Source organism: Odocoileus virginianus, chromosome 24, assembly GCF_023699985.2.
Source record: "Odocoileus virginianus isolate 20LAN1187 ecotype Illinois chromosome 24, Ovbor_1.2, whole genome shotgun sequence".
NCBI lineage: Eukaryota > Metazoa > Chordata > Mammalia > Artiodactyla > Cervidae > Odocoileus > Odocoileus virginianus.
Genome location: NC_069697.1, coordinates 7140889 through 7156745, shown reverse-complemented (window position 1 = coordinate 7156745; position 15857 = coordinate 7140889). Strand labels below are relative to the sequence as shown.

At 37.6% G+C, this 15857-nt stretch overlaps 1 long non-coding RNA gene across 1 annotated transcript in view; it reads right to left on the bottom strand.

The window, feature by feature from the left end:
- Nucleotides 1-1514: 1514 nt before the first annotated feature.
- LOC110137281 (uncharacterized) overlaps nt 1515-15857 on the bottom strand; it is a 107733-nt gene continuing 93390 nt past the window's right edge. Inside the window, exon 2 of the long non-coding RNA XR_002313890.2 lies at nt 1515-1745. This is a non-coding gene — a long non-coding RNA (uncharacterized lncRNA). The remainder of the gene's footprint in view (nt 1746-15857) is intronic.

Genomic DNA, 15857 nt, shown 5'->3' with positions numbered 1-15857 from the left:
TCCTATTTACATTGTCTGTTCCAGTAATCTTCCAATTTGAGCATTTGTTTTTTCAACCATGGTGTTATATGTGGCTGCCTTCACTATGATTGCACTATGGTTGCACGTGGCTACCACTCCATGTCCTTTACCTAGAAAATATCTACTTAAAAATAACTCTGCTTTTGTGTTTCATTGAGTTTCACCTCCTCTAGGCTTCATGCTATCTAACGAACATTCTGTTGCTATACTTTATCTTTGACTGAAATAAATTATGGAAGCTTGAATTCCAAAGAAGACTAGTTATTGTCTTTAAATGATAAACAAAATGGATGTTGAAATTTGTAACTATCAAGAAGAAACAAAAATATAAGTTCTGCTACTTGGAAGTGTCAAGGGGAAGGAAAACTGAAACAGATAGTGTCAATGTCATGTGTCAACTGATACATCAATCAAGCATAATTTTCAAACTGGGAACAGTGGAATAAGATAATAAAAAATGAAAACAGATGTGTTAGTTCCCTATTGCTGTTGTAAAAAATTACCACAAATTTAATATCTTAAAGCAATACAAATGAATTACCTTACATTTCTGGAAATCAGAAGTGTAAAAGTGTGTCTTATAGGTCTAAATAAAGATGTCAGCAGGTGATCTTCCTTTCTGAAGGCTCTAGAGAGATTCCGTTTTCTCACCTTTTCTACTTTCTTGAGGCCACCTGTACTCCTTGGCTCAAGTCCTCATCCCACCTTCAAAGCCAGTCAAGTCTTGTTTACATGGAATCACCTTGATGCTGACTCTTCTCTCTCCCTCTACCACATTAAAAAGACCCTTGTAATGACACTGGCCTATGGAATAATTGAGGATAATCTCCGTATTTTAAGGTCAGTTGATTAGCAACTGTAACTCCAACTATGATCTTAATTTCCCTTTGTCATGTAATCTAACTTATTCATAGGTTCCTGGAATTAGGAGGTAGATACCTGGGTGAGGGGGTGGGACATTATTCTAGCTATCACAACAGATAATATCATAAAAGCGTACATCTTTCTTCAAAAGAATTTTCTCTATGTTTGTATATTAATTTGTGATTAATTTGGGAGATTCTGTAGCCAGAAACACCTGGTTCTCCCATTTAGCTGGAAAGTTATCAAATTCCATATATGGGGTCTCCCTACTTTTGAAATCTTGGGATATTAGAGCTTTCATCTGGTAGATTTGTGGGGATATACATGATTTTAAAAACACAGCCTCTTCTCACAATCACTATATTGTAAAATGGAATAATAATGGAGTTATTTTGAGAGCTAAATGATTCAAAATATGTAAAGTGTAAAACACATACGATGGCCAAGGGCCATAGCATGACGGAAGAGCTCAATAAATGATAATTATGAGTGTTTTATGTCTTAGTGAATGGTAATGGTTATTATGATGAAGCTGGATGAAAAGCTGTTCTTTTTAAACCTGCCAAGAGGTTGAGGTAGATGCCCTGGGAAGATAACGAGAATTATTTTTAAGCAGCAAACGACTCTTACTCAGTAAAACAGCTAGACGGTTGCTTTCAGAATTATGAAAGCCACGGCCTTATGGATGTGACCTCGGAGGATGGCAGAGTGCTCTGCAGAATAAAAGAACACATCTGGAAGTTCCCTCCAGGCCACTGGAACAGGCGATGGAGAGGTCGGAGTGGAGGCTGAGCATCTCACAAATGGCAGAGGTCAGGTAAGAATATTGGCCAAAGACACATTCTCCAACTCAGAGAAAGCTAAAAAAAAAAAAAAAGAAAAGAAAACTTTTAAGAACCCTGACTGTCACAATCTTAAGTTGTTCTTTCTTCAGTAATATGCAATAAATGGCCCTATTACTTCCCAAATTTTAGCAGAGGGCACTTCCCGTCAGCAGTCTTGGCTAGTGGTGCCACGAGGGATGATACAAAAGGGGCCCGTGTTCAGTCTCGGAGCAAAGCAGCTTGAATTTCAGCGCGCAAGGTCAGACCAGACAGCACAGGGAAGCAGGGGCCATATGGGGAATGATCCATCAGGGATATAAGACAAACCTCTTTCTTGCCAAATATGCTAGAGGGAGGGGAACATTTTTTATCTTCTTTTTTGAGGAGAGGGAAAGCAGAGAGAGTTCATTTCTGATTGGACATATTTTTGTTGTTGTTACAGAGATTAGCGCTACCCTGGTATCAGGCATTTGTGAATTAGTCATGTGATGATGATGATGATAATTTTGTCATCATTATGATTTCCGGATGATCTACATTATTTTGGCATTAAGAAACATTGCCAAATTATTTTCAGAAGTACCATAAGGAATATTTAAGAAACCTTGGAGGCACAAAAGAAATACAAGAAGAATGAAAATGTCATATTGAAATTTTCTAAAAAGAAAATACTTTAATATTTCTAATAAATATTCTAGTATATAAAAAGAAGTCAGCAATGAATATTTTTGCAAAAAAAATCTAAAACATGCTTCTTAACAAAGGATTTGTACTTTGAGTATATATACTAAGTCACTGGGAACTTGAATGGATTCACTGTACAAAAGATGTCACAGGGAGTATTTTTTTTTTTAATATTTTAAAAGTACTTTTAAGCTTTTCAAGTCAACTAAGAAGCTCCTAGAAAAGACAATTTTTGCCTCAAAGATGTAGAAAAAGTTTCTTCCAGAACATAAATAATGATGTTGTCTTTGGTTATATTACATTACCCTCTTTAGGTTACTAAGTTTCAAACACAGCAATATAACACATTCTCTAGAAGTCTAAATGATTTAACATATAATCTAAAAATATCTGATGTAAATAAGATGTAATATTTCCCAGCTTGTGTGAATATGTCTCAATTCTTATGGTAAAAATGCTTCAGCCTCTCTAAGGTCCATTTCTACTATAAATGTAGAACATAACTGATAACATTTTAAATCATATTATACAGCTGCCAAATATTTAAGAAGGTAGTTTACACACTCCTAATTAAACCAAAACTGACTTTGGAAGGAATGTGTATCAGCATATGTTCAGGAGAGACTCAGAGAGCCCGATCATTCCTGCTTTCTAGTTCCCATGACCTCGTGCAGCCCCTCCCCTTGTGTGTGATGGGCTTGTCCAATAGAATATGGTAATGGGATGAGATGTCACTTCCATGACAACTGTATCACTGTATAAGATAATGATGTTTGCCCAGCTAAGCGTCTCTCTCCTCTGCTGGTTTTGATGTTGCAAATGGCCATGTTGGGGAAATGCACATGTCAGGTTAGTAACGGTAGTCTCAGTGACAGCCAGCAAAAACTGAAGCCATTAGTCTAACAATTCACAAAAAGTAGATGCTGCCAATAACTACCTGAGTCTGAAGCAGATGTGTGCCAAGCCAAGCTTTTAGATGAGAGCCCGGTTCTGCCTGACATTTTGAGGACCAAGTCAGCTATGGCTGGACCTCTAACCCACAGAAAATGTGAGCTAAGACATAGAAGCTGCCTAAATGTCCACTATATGGAGGAAAGCATAAAGGAGATGCAGGAAATATTTACAATGGACTATTAGTCAGCCATTAAAAAGGATGGAATAATGCCATTTGTAGCAACATGAATGGACCTAGAGATTATCATACTGAGTGAAGTCAGAGAAGGAGAAAAATAATGTGATATTCCTTATAAGGGGAATCTAAAAAGAAACAATCTAAAAATAAACTAACTTACAAAACAGGAACAAACTCACAGACTTAGAAAATGAACTTATGCTTCCCAGGGGGAAGGATGGGGGGAAGCAGAGGGGGGAAAGCACAGAGAGCCTGGAATGGACATGTGCCTACTGCTATATATAAAAAGGATAACCACCAAGGTCCTAATGTATAGCACATGGAACTCTACTCAATGTCATGTAGTAGGCTAGATAGGAGGGGAGTCTGAGCAAGAATGAATGCACGCACATGTATGGCTGAGTCCCTTTGCTGTCCACCTGAGACTATCACAACATTGTTAATTGGCTTTAATCCAGTATAAAATAAAAAAGTTTTAACAGAAAGAAAAAAAGTGAGCTAATAAATGTGAATATTTAAACTTTTTAGGTTGAGATAATTATAGATTCCCTTATAGTTGTATGAAGGTCTGTTGAGAGATACTCTGTATTCTTTGCCCAATATTTCCTGGAAACATTTCTGCAAAGCTCTACTATAGTATCTCAATCAGAAAATTGAAATGGCATGGTAAAGGTACCAAAACTGTCCAAAACCAAAGAAACCTCATGCTGCCTATTGCAGCCACAGTCACTTCCCTTTCACCTTCACTCCCTACTATTCTCTTGACAATCATTCGTATGTTTTCCATTTGTATAATTTTATCATTTAAAAACATTATATAAATGGAATCACACATTATGTAAACATTTTGGACTGTATTTTTCCACTCAGCATAACTCCTGACAGATTCACTCAGGTTGTCTCATGTCTCGACTTCATGGTATGAACGTACCACAATTTGTTTAACCACTCTTCTTGAAAAGAAGACATCTAGATTTTTTCCAGTTTGGGGCTATAAGTATTCAGCACAGCCTTCACTGGACATAAGTTTTCATTTTTCTGGGATATATGCCAGAAATGCAATTGCTAGATTATATCATAGTTGCATATTTAGTGTTTTCTTTAAAAAAGAAACTGCCAAATCTTTTTCCAGGGTGAATAAACTGTTTTACATTCCCACCAGCAATGTATACGCGATCCAGTTTTTCTGCATTCCTATCAGCATTTAAGTCTGAATGCAGTGGTATTCCTTTTGGTTTTATTTCCCTAATGTCTAATTATGTTGAACATTCTGTAATGTGCTTTCTTGTCATTTGTGTTATCCATTTAAGTGAAATGTCTCTTTATTTCCATTTAACAACTGAAAGTAAAAGTGTTTATCACTCAATCATGTTGACTCTTTGTGACCTCAGGAGCTGTAGCTCTCCTGGCTCCTCTGTCCATGAGATTTCCCAGGCAAGAATACTGGAAAGGGTTGCCATTCCCTTCTCCAGGGGATCTGGATCCCAAACAGGGATCAAACTTGTGTCTCCCGCATTGCAGATTCTTTACCACCTGAGCCACCAGGGAAGCCCATTTAACAATTGCCCATTGTCAATTATCTATGGATTGTTTGCTTGTTCGAATGTTGATTTGTTCTTACAATATTTCAGATGCTAATCCTTTGTCAGATACAAAGCCTCCTAATATTTTCTCCTAGTCTGTGTTTTGGATTGTTATCCTCTTAACAGAGCCTTACTCAGGGTAATATTTTTAATTTTGAGGAAGCGCAAATTATTTATTTTTCATTTTATAGACTGTGCTTGTGGTGCCTAGTCTAAAAACTATCTGCCTAAGCCTATATTATGAAGATCCCTTCCTACATTTTTTTCTCCATGTTATAGTTTTAAATCCATGGTCCATTTTTAGTTAATCTTTTATATCGTGTAAGAATAGGTCAAGGTTCATATCTCTTCTCTTAATACTTTCTTAGAACAGTTTGAGATTCACAGCAAAACTGAGGGGAAGGTACAGAGATTCCCCATATCATACTTGTCCCTACACATGCATGACCTCCACCCCTGTCAACATCCCCCACCAGCTGTTACAACTGCTGAACTTATGATGACATGCCATAATCACTCAAAATTCATAGTTTACAATCCTATTCTTTCTTGGTGTTGAGCATTCTATGAAAACAAATTTTAAAAAGTGAAAGTCACTCAGTCGTGTCCAGCTCTTTGTGACCCCATGGACTATACAGTCCCTAAAATTCTCTAGGCCAGAATACTGAAGTGGGTAACCTTTCCCTTCTCCAAGGATCTTCCCAACCAAGGGATGAAACCCAGGTCTCCTGCACTGCAGGCAGATTCTTTACCAGCTGAGCTACAAGGGAAGCCCAAAAATACTGGAGTGGGTAGCCTATCCCATCTCCATTGGATCTTCCCGACTCAGGAACTGAACCAGGGTCTCCAGCATTGCAGGCTAATTCTTTGCCAACTGAGCAATTATGGGTCTGAATAAATGTCTAATAATATGCTTCAATCAAGATGGCATAGTACAAAGTATTTTCACTACCCTAAAAATTTTTACTGTCCTATCTGCTAACTCCCCTCATCCTCCACAACTCTTGGCAACTAGTGAATTTTTTTACTGTCTATCATCATGTTGTTGCTCAGTCGTGAGACCCCAGGGACTGCAGCACGCCAGGCCTCCCTGTCCTTCACCATCTCCCAGAGCTTGCTCAAACTCATGTCCAATGAGTCAGTGATGCCATCCAACCATCTCATCCTCTGTCGTCCCCTTCTCCTCCTGCCTTCAATCTTTCCCAGAATCAGGATCTCTTCCAATGAGTTGACTCTTCGCATAAGGTGGCCAAAGTATTGAAGCTCTAGCTTCACCATCACTCCTTCCAATGTATATTCAGGGTTGATTTCCTTTAGGGTTGATTGGCTGGATCTCCTTGCTGTTCAAGCGATTCTCAAGAGTCTTCTCAAGCACCACAATTTGAAGGCATTCATTATTCCGCGCTCAGTCTTTTTTATTGTCCAGCTCTCACATCCATACAAGACTACTGGAAAAACCATAGCTTTAACTATATGGACCTTTGTAGGCAAAGTAATGTCTCTGTTTTTTAATATGCTGTCTAGGTTTGTCATTGCTTTTCTTCCAAGGAGCAAGAGTCTTTTAATTTCACTGCTGCAGTCATTGTCCACAGTGATTTTTGGAGCCCAAGAAAATAAAAGTCTGTCACTGTTTCCCCATCTATCTGTCATGAATTTCCCCATCTATTTGGCTATCATCATAGTTTTCCAGAATGTCATATCATTGGCATTAGACTGTATACAACCTTTTCATAATGGTTTTTTGCACTTAGTAATACGCATTAAGGTGCCTTCAGGTCATGTCATGAGTTGATAGCTGATTTCTTTTTAGTGTTCAATATTCCATTGTCTGGATGTACCAAATTTATTCATTCCCCTTCTCAGGGACATCCTGGTTGCTTTCATGTTTTGGCAATTGTAAATAAATTGTAAAGAAAGTTGCTATAAACATTTATATGCAGGTTTTTGTGTGGTCTTAAATTTTCAACTCCTTTAGATACATACCAAGGAACACAATTGCTAGATCATATGGTAAGCTATGGTTTTTCCAGTAGAAAAGCTGTATATGGTTCTTCCATGTACAGATGTGAGAGTTGGCCCATGAAGAAGGCTGAGCACTAAAGAACTGATGCTTTCAAACTGTGGTCCTGAAGAAGACTCTCGAAGAGTCCCTTGGACAGCAAGGAGATCAAAGCAATCCATCCTAAAGGAAATCAACCTTGAATATTCATTGGAAGGACTGATGCTGAAGCTGAAGTTCTGATACTTTGGCCACCTGACGCGAACAGCCAGCTCATTGGAAAAGAACTCTGATGGTGGGAAAGATTGAGAGCAGGAGAAGGGGACAACAGAGGATGAGATGGCTGGATGGCATCACCGACTCAGTGGACATGAGTTTGAGCAAGCTCTGGGAGTTGCTGATGGACAGGGAAGCTTGGAGAGCTGCAGTCCATGGTGTTGCAAAGAGTTGGACATGACTGAGTGACTGAACAAGAAGAAGAAGAAGACTATGTTTAGATTTGTAAGAAACTGTCAAACTATCTTTCAAAATGTCTGTACCTTTTTGCTTTCCCACCAGCAATGAGCACAGATTCATGCTGCTTTACATCCTTGCTATTAATAACATTTGGTATTGCCAGTGTTCTGAATTTTGGCCATTCTAATAGGTGTACGGTCAAGCTTCCACAGTGGCTCAGCAGTGAAGAACCCACCTGCAATGCAGGAGATGCAGCAGAATCGGGTTCAGTCCCTGGGTCAGGAAGATCCTCTGGAGGAAATGTCAGCCCACTTCTTTATTCATGCTGGGAAAACACCATAAACAGAGGAACCTGGTGGGCTACAGCACATAGGGTCCCAAAGAGTCAGAAACAGCCGAGCACACATGCATGCACAATAGGTACTTGGTAGTATCTCAGTAACATTTTGTTTATATTTCCATGATAACAAGTGATGTTGGGCATCTGTTTATGTGCTTATTTGCAATCTGTATATCTTCTTTGATCAGCTGTCTCAACGTCTTTGGCTCATTTTTAATTGGATTGTTTGTTTTCTTATTGTTGAGTTTTAAGAGTTCTTTGCATAATTGGGTAACAGATCTTTATCAGATGAGTCCTGTGCAAACTGTGGACTCTCCCAGTTTGTAGCTTGTCTTCTAACTCACTTGATACTGACTTTCACAGAGCAGAAGTCTATAATTTTAATGAACTTGCCTTATCAGTTATTTCTTTCATGGATCATGCCTTTAGTGTTGTACCTAAAAAGTCGTCACCATATCCGAGGTCATGTAGGTTTTCTTCTATGTCATCTTTTATTAGTTTTTTTTTGAAATTTATTTATTTTTTAATTGAAGGATAATTGCTTTACAGAACTTTGTTGTTTTCTGTCAAACCTCAACATAAATCAAGCATAGGTATTTTGTATTTTACCAAAGTTCATTTTTGCTTGTGGATCCTCAACCACTCTAGCACGATTTGTCGAAAAAGCTATCTTTTCTCCAATGAATTGCTTTTGCAACTTTGTAAAATATTAGTCAGGCTATTTGTGTGAGCCTATTTCTGGGCCTCTGGGACTTTTTAATCTATTGATATATATCCACCAATACTATATAATCTTTATTACTCTAGCTATATAATATCTTAAATATCTGATAGGCAGATTCCTCCTCTTTATCTTCTACAAAATTGTTCCACCTGTTTGAGATCCTATCCCTTTTTTATATATATAAATTTTAGAATATCCTATTTCTACAAAATGTCTGTATGTATTATTTCCTTTTATTCTTGCACTGGCTAAAATTTCTAGTACTGTGCTAAATAAGAGTGGTAAGAACAGACATCCTTGCTTTGTGCTTAAAATGAAGAAGGAAGCATTCTATCTTTCTTTATTAAGCCTAATTCTAGCTGTAGGATTTCTGTAAAGACTCTAAATCAAGTTGAGGAACTTCCCCTATATTACTAGTTTTCTGAAAGATGTTATCACTGGTGAGTCCCTGATTTTGTCAAATTCTTTGTCTGAACTGGATTATGTCATCATGTGGCTTTTCCTTTAGGTGGTTTATATTGATTTATTTTCAAATACTGAAACAGCCTTGCACCTTGGAATAATGCTTATTTGACCATATAATTATTTGTTACTAAATTTGAACAGTTATTTTCTTAAGGAATTATATATTTTTTCTATGAAAGATATCAGTCTACAGATTCCTTCTTTTGTTCTGTCTTTGTCTAGTTTTTGCTATAGAGGCAATACCAGCTAAAAAAATGAATTAGAAGTGACTGTTTTTTTTCTATTTCCTGGAAGAAACCTATTTCGATTGGAATTAATTCTTTACAAGTTTGGTATAACTCTCCAGTGAAATCATCTGGGACTAGATTTGCTTTTATAAGAAATTTAAATTATTAATTCAATTATCTTAATAAGTCTATTCTAGTTATCTATTTTATATCTAATGAGTTGTGGTTGCTTGTATATTAAAGTAATTCATCTTTCTGTCAAGTTTTATGTGTGGAGTTGTTTACACTATTTTCTCATTTACCTTTTTAAGGTCTTTGGGATCTGTAGTGATATTCTCTATTCATTTCTGATATCAGTAATTTGTGCCCTTTTTTTGGTCAGTTTTTCTGAAGATTTAACAACTTTATTGATCTTTTTAAAGTACTAGCTCTATATGTCATTGATTTCTATTATTTTTTCTGTTTTCAATAAATTTTACTTATTTTTGTTCTCATCTCTATTTCTTTCCTTATGTTTACTTTGAGGTTTATTTTGTTCTTATGCTAGGTTCTTTGGTGTGGAGGGGTTAGATTACAGATTTGGGACTTTGAATCTTTTCTAACACATATATTTAGAACTACAAATTTCCGTCTCCTCACTGATTTGGCTGTATTGTACAAATCAGTATGTAATACTTTCATTTCATTCAGCTCAAAGTATATTTTAAAATTTCTCTTAAAATGTTCCCCTTTAGACAAAAGACCTGTATATGGAAAACTGTAAGACACTGATGAAAGAAATCAAAGATGGCATAAACAGAGGGAGAGATATTCCATGTTCCTGGGCAGGAAGAATCAATATTGTGAAAATAACTAAACTACCAAATGCAATCTACAGATTCAATGTGATCCCTATCAAATTACCAATGACATTTTTCACAGAACTAGAACAAAAAAATTCACAATTCATATGGAAACACAAAAGACCCCGAATAGCCAAAGCAGTCTTGAGAAAGAAGAATGGAGCTGGAGAAATCAACCTTCTGACTTCAGATTATACCACAAAGCTACAGTCATCAAGACAGTATGGTACTGGCACAAAAACAGAGACATAGACCAACGGAACAAGATAGAGAACACAGAGAAAACCCCACACACCTATGGGTACATTATTTTTGACAAATGAGTCAAGAATATATACAATGGGGCAAAGATAGGCTCTTCAATAAGTGGTGCTGGGAAAACTGGACAGCTACGTGCAAAAGGATGAAATTAAAACACTACCTAATGCCATACACAAACATAAACTCAAAATGGATTAACAACCTAAATGCAAGGCCAGAAATTATAAAACTCATAGAGGAGAACATAGGTAGAACACTCAATTACACAAATCAAAGCAAGATCTTCTATGACCTACCTCCTAGAGTAATGGAAATAAAAACAAAAATAAACAACTGGGACCTAATTAAACTTAAAAGATTTTGCACAACAAAGGAAACTACAAACATAGAGAAAAGACAATCCTCAGAATGGGAGAAAATAATAGCAAAGGAAACAACTGACAAAGAATTAATATCCAAAACATACCAGCAGCTCATATAACTCAATATTAGAAAAGCAAACAACCCAATCAAAAAGTGGGAAAGGGACTTGTAGGGACATTTCTCCAAAAAGGATGCACAGATGGCAAACAAGCACATGAAAAGATGCTCAACATCACTCATTATTAGAGAAATGCAAATCAAAACCACAGTGAGATACCACCTCACACCAGTCAGAATGGTCATCATCAAAAAGTCTATAAACAGTAAATGCTGGAGAGGGTGTGGAGAAAGGGGAACCCTCTTGCACTGTTGGTGGGAATGTAGACTGATACAGCCACTATGGAAGGAGATCCCTTAAAAAACCAGGAATAAAACCACCATATGACTCAGCAATCCCACTCCTAGACATATACCCTGAGAAAACCAAAACTGAAAAAGACACAGGTACCCCAGTGTTCACTGCAGCACTATTTACAATAGCTAGAACATGGAAGCAACCTAGATGTCCATCAACAGATGAATGGATAAAGAAGGTGCACATATATACAATAGATATTACTCAGTCATAAAAAGGAACACATTTCAATCTGTTCTAATGGGATGGATGAACCTAGAGCCTATTATACAGTGAAGTAAGTCAGAAAGAGAAATATAAATATCATGTACTGACACATACATATGGCATCTAAAAAGGTGGCACTGATGAATTTATTTTCAGGGCAGCAATGGAGAAACAGACATAGAGAACAAACCTATGGGCATGGGGGAGGAAGGGAGGGAGAAGGGGAGATTTATGGAGAAAGGGACATAGAAATTTACAATGCCATACGTAAAATAGATAACCAACGGGAATTTTCTGTGTGACTCAGGGAACACAAGCAGCAGCTCTGTGACAGGCTGAAGGGTGGGGTGGGGAGGGAGATGGAGGGAGGCAGGGAGGGAGGGGACATGGGTGTCCCTATGGCTGATTCTTGCTGACGTATGGCAGAAAACCACAAAATTCTGTAAAGCAATTATCCTTCAATTAAAAAACTTAAAAAAACAAAAGATGTTCTCCTTTATCTATAAATTACTTAGAAATACACTGCTTAGTTTTTCAAGTATTTGGAAAGTTTCTTATTTCTATGTTATCAATTTCTCATATGATGCCGAGCTATGTGTCTTGTAAGATATTGTCAGTATTCAAAATACATGAAGAAGCCAACAACCAAAGACAGATAAGCCAATTAAAAATGGGCAAAAGACTTGGGTAGACAGTTTTCTAAAGACATACAAATGGCTAACAGAGCACGTGAAACAATGCTCAACATCATTAGTCATAAGAGAAATAATCAGAGCCACAGTGAGAGACCCACTCACACTAACTAGCAGAGCAGCGGCAGTAGTAGTGGTGGTGGTGGCAGAAACAGTAGGAGGAGGCGCAGACGAAGAAAAGTGTTGATGAGGACATGGAAAAATGAAAATATTACATATTGCTAGTAAGAATGTCAAGTGACGCAGTTGACATGGAAAGTATTTGGTAGTTCCGCAGAAAACTGGGCTTCCCTGGTAGCTCAAAGGTTAAAGCGTCTGCCTGTGTCTGCCTGCAATGCGGAGACCTCGGTTTGATCCCTGAGTTGGGAAGATCCCCTGGAGAAGGAAATGGCAACCCACTCCAGTACTCCTGCCTGGAGAACCCCATGGACAGAGGAGCCTGAGGGCTACAGTCCACGGAGTTGCAAAGAGTTGAACACGAGTGAACGACTCACTTTCTTTTCACTTTCTTTCAAAAAATTAAAAATAAAATTACCATATGACCCAGCAATTCCAATCCTAGGTATACGCACTCTTAAGAATTAAAATCAGAATTGTGTTCAAACAATAACTTGCATATGAATTTTCCTAGCAGCATTGTTCAAACTAAACGTTAATCAAGAAATGAATGGATAAACAAATGTTATGTATTTATACAAAGGTATATACTTCAACCATTTTAAAAAAAGAGTGAAGTACTGATGCCTGCCACACTATGAATGAACCTTGACAATATTATGCTAAGTGAAAGGAGCCAGTCATGAAAAAAATATTAATATAGTATTTCATGTATATGAACTATCCAGAATAGGCAAATCTATGGAGAAGGAAAACAAAATAGTGGTTTTCTAGGGTTCAGGGAAATAATGAAATAGGGGAGAATAGCTAAATGATATGGGGTTTCTCTTTGCAGCAATGAAAGCGTTCTAAAATTGACTGTGGTAACAGATACACGTATCTGAGTAGACTATAAATGAGAGAATTGCACATTTTAAACTGGTGAATTGTATGGCAAATGAATTATATCTCCATATGTCTGCTTTTAAAAAGTGCATATGATTAAACTATAAAATATCATGTTGGGAAATAATGATATTTTTAAAAAGTATACAAAGAAACAGAAGGAAACCTAGAAAACACACAACTTTGTCCTTCTTTAGGGCCTGCATTCTCAAACTGGCCTGTCTTCTCTCCGCCTTTCAGTCTGGATGTTTGCTTCATACGTGAATGTCCAGGTATTTTACTTTTACTTGGCAGAAGGAATAGAAAAAAGAACTACTTTATCTTCCTGAAAGTAGAAAGCTCCTATGTGTGCTATTTTAAGCTGATAAGTTTGCAGTAAAAAGGTCATGTGACAACAAATAATACAACATATATTTGTGACCATTAAGCACCAGCAGATAAATATTTACCATTGAGCATTCAGTTCAGTTCAGTCGCTCAGTCGTGTCCGACTCTTTGCGACCCCATGGACTGCAGCACTCCAGGCCTCCCTGTCCATCACCAGCTCCCAGAATTTATTCAAACTCACGTCCATCGAGTCAGTGACTCCATCCAACCATCTCATCCTCTGTCATCCCCTTCTCCTCCTCCACCCTCAATCTTTCCCAGCATCAGGGTCTTTTCAAATGAGTCAGCTGTTCGCATCAGGTGGCCAAAGTATTAGAGTTTCAACTTCAACATCAGTCCTATCAATGAATATTCAGGACTGATTTCCTTTAGGATGGACTGGTTGGATCTCCTGGCAGTCCAAGGGATCCTCAAGAGTCCTCTCCAACACCACAGTTCAAAAGCACCAATTCTTCGGCGCTCAGCTTTCTTTACAGTTCAACTCTCACATCCATACATGATTACTGGAAAAACCAAAGCTTGGACTAGATGGACATTTGTTGGCAAAGTAATGTCTCTGCTTTTTAATATGCTGTCTAGGTTGAGCATTGCTGTAAGCATTAAATTAGAAAGTGTCAATAAACTGATGGCAACATACAAAACTAACCTAGGTACCAGCTTCACATAGTGGCAGGAAATAGATGAGAGTTCAAGTCCCTGCTCTTCCAATTATTTAAAGTGTCCACTGATCAATATTTTTGAACTCTAATTGTAGGTTAAAGTTACCTGAAGAGTTAAACAAAAGCAAAAGTCCTGAGCTTTGGTAAAGATTGATTATAATAAAATAGGCATAGATTCCTTGAATCAAGATTTTTAAAAACTTTTTATGTGATTCTGATGGTCAGTGAGGGTTTTTTTAATTAATTTATTTTTTATTGAAGGAAAATTGCTTTACAAAATTTTTCCATTTTCTGTCAAACCTCAATATGAATCAGCCATAGGTATACATATATCCCCTCCGTTTTGAAACTCCCTCCCATCGCACTCCCCATCCCAACCCTCTAGGTCGGTGAGTTTTGAGAACCACTCTTTTAAACCTATGACATAAATAACTTAATCTAAACCAAGTTCTGAGCGCACTACAGCATTCTGAGGAAGAAGAGTACCCATTTCCTGAGACGGGCCATGATTAGCTGCATTGCTTTTAAGTCTGTCACTAGTCAACTCACATGATTCTGATCCTCATATTCCTCATGTCTAACCTGAAGGGAACTGTTCCTAATGCAGGGAGTTAATTAATCTAATGGTGAAATTAGGTAACATATATAAAAGCACATCAGGCGTTATACGTGCATTAGTTCCCATACTTTGTTCCTTACATGTTTCTGCAAAATACAAGTAAAATATCCTTATTATCACAACCTAAGGTTTAAGAGAGTTCCAGAAAAAACATCTATTTCTGCTTTATTGACTAATGCCAAAGCCTGTGACTGTGTGGATCACAATAAATTGTGGAAAATTCTGAAGGAGATGGGAATACCAGACCACCTGACCTGCCTCTTGAGAAATCTGTATGCAGGTCAGGAAGCAACAGTTAGAACTGGACATGGAATAGACTGGTTCCAAATAGGAAAAGGAGTATGTCAAGGCTGTATATTGTCACCCTGCTTATTTAACTTATATGCAGAGTACATCATGAGAAGTACTGTCCTAGATGAAGCACAAGCTGAAATCAAGATTGCTGGGAGAAATATCAATAACCTTAGATATGCAGATGACACCACCCTTATGGTAGAAAGTAAAGAAGAACTAAACAGCCTCTTGATGAAAGTGAAAGAGGAGAGTTAAAAAGTTGGCTTAAAGCTCAACATTCAGAAAACTAACATTATGGCATCCGGTCCCATCACTTCATGGCAAATAGATGGAGAAACAGTGGAAACAGTGTCAGACTTTATTTCTTGGGCTCAAAATCACTGCAGATGGTGACTGCAGCCATGAAATAAAAAGACGCTTACTCCTCGGAAGAAAAGTTATGACCAATCTAGACTGCATGTTAAAAAGCAGAGACATTACTTTGCCAACAAAGGTCCATCTAGTAAAGGCTACAGTTTTTCCAATGGTCATGTATGGATGTGAGAGTTGGACTATAAAGAAAGCTGAGTGCAGAAGAATTGATGCTTTTGAACTGTGGTACTGGAGAAGACTCTTGAGAGTCCCTTGGACAGCAAGGAGATCCAACCAGTCCATCCTAAAGGAAATCAATCCTGGGTGTTCATTGGAAGGACTGATGTTGAAGCTGAAACTCCAATACTTTGGCCACCTCATGCGAAGAGCTGACTCACTGGAAAAGACCCTGATGCTGGGAAAGATTGAAGGCAGGAGGAGAAGGG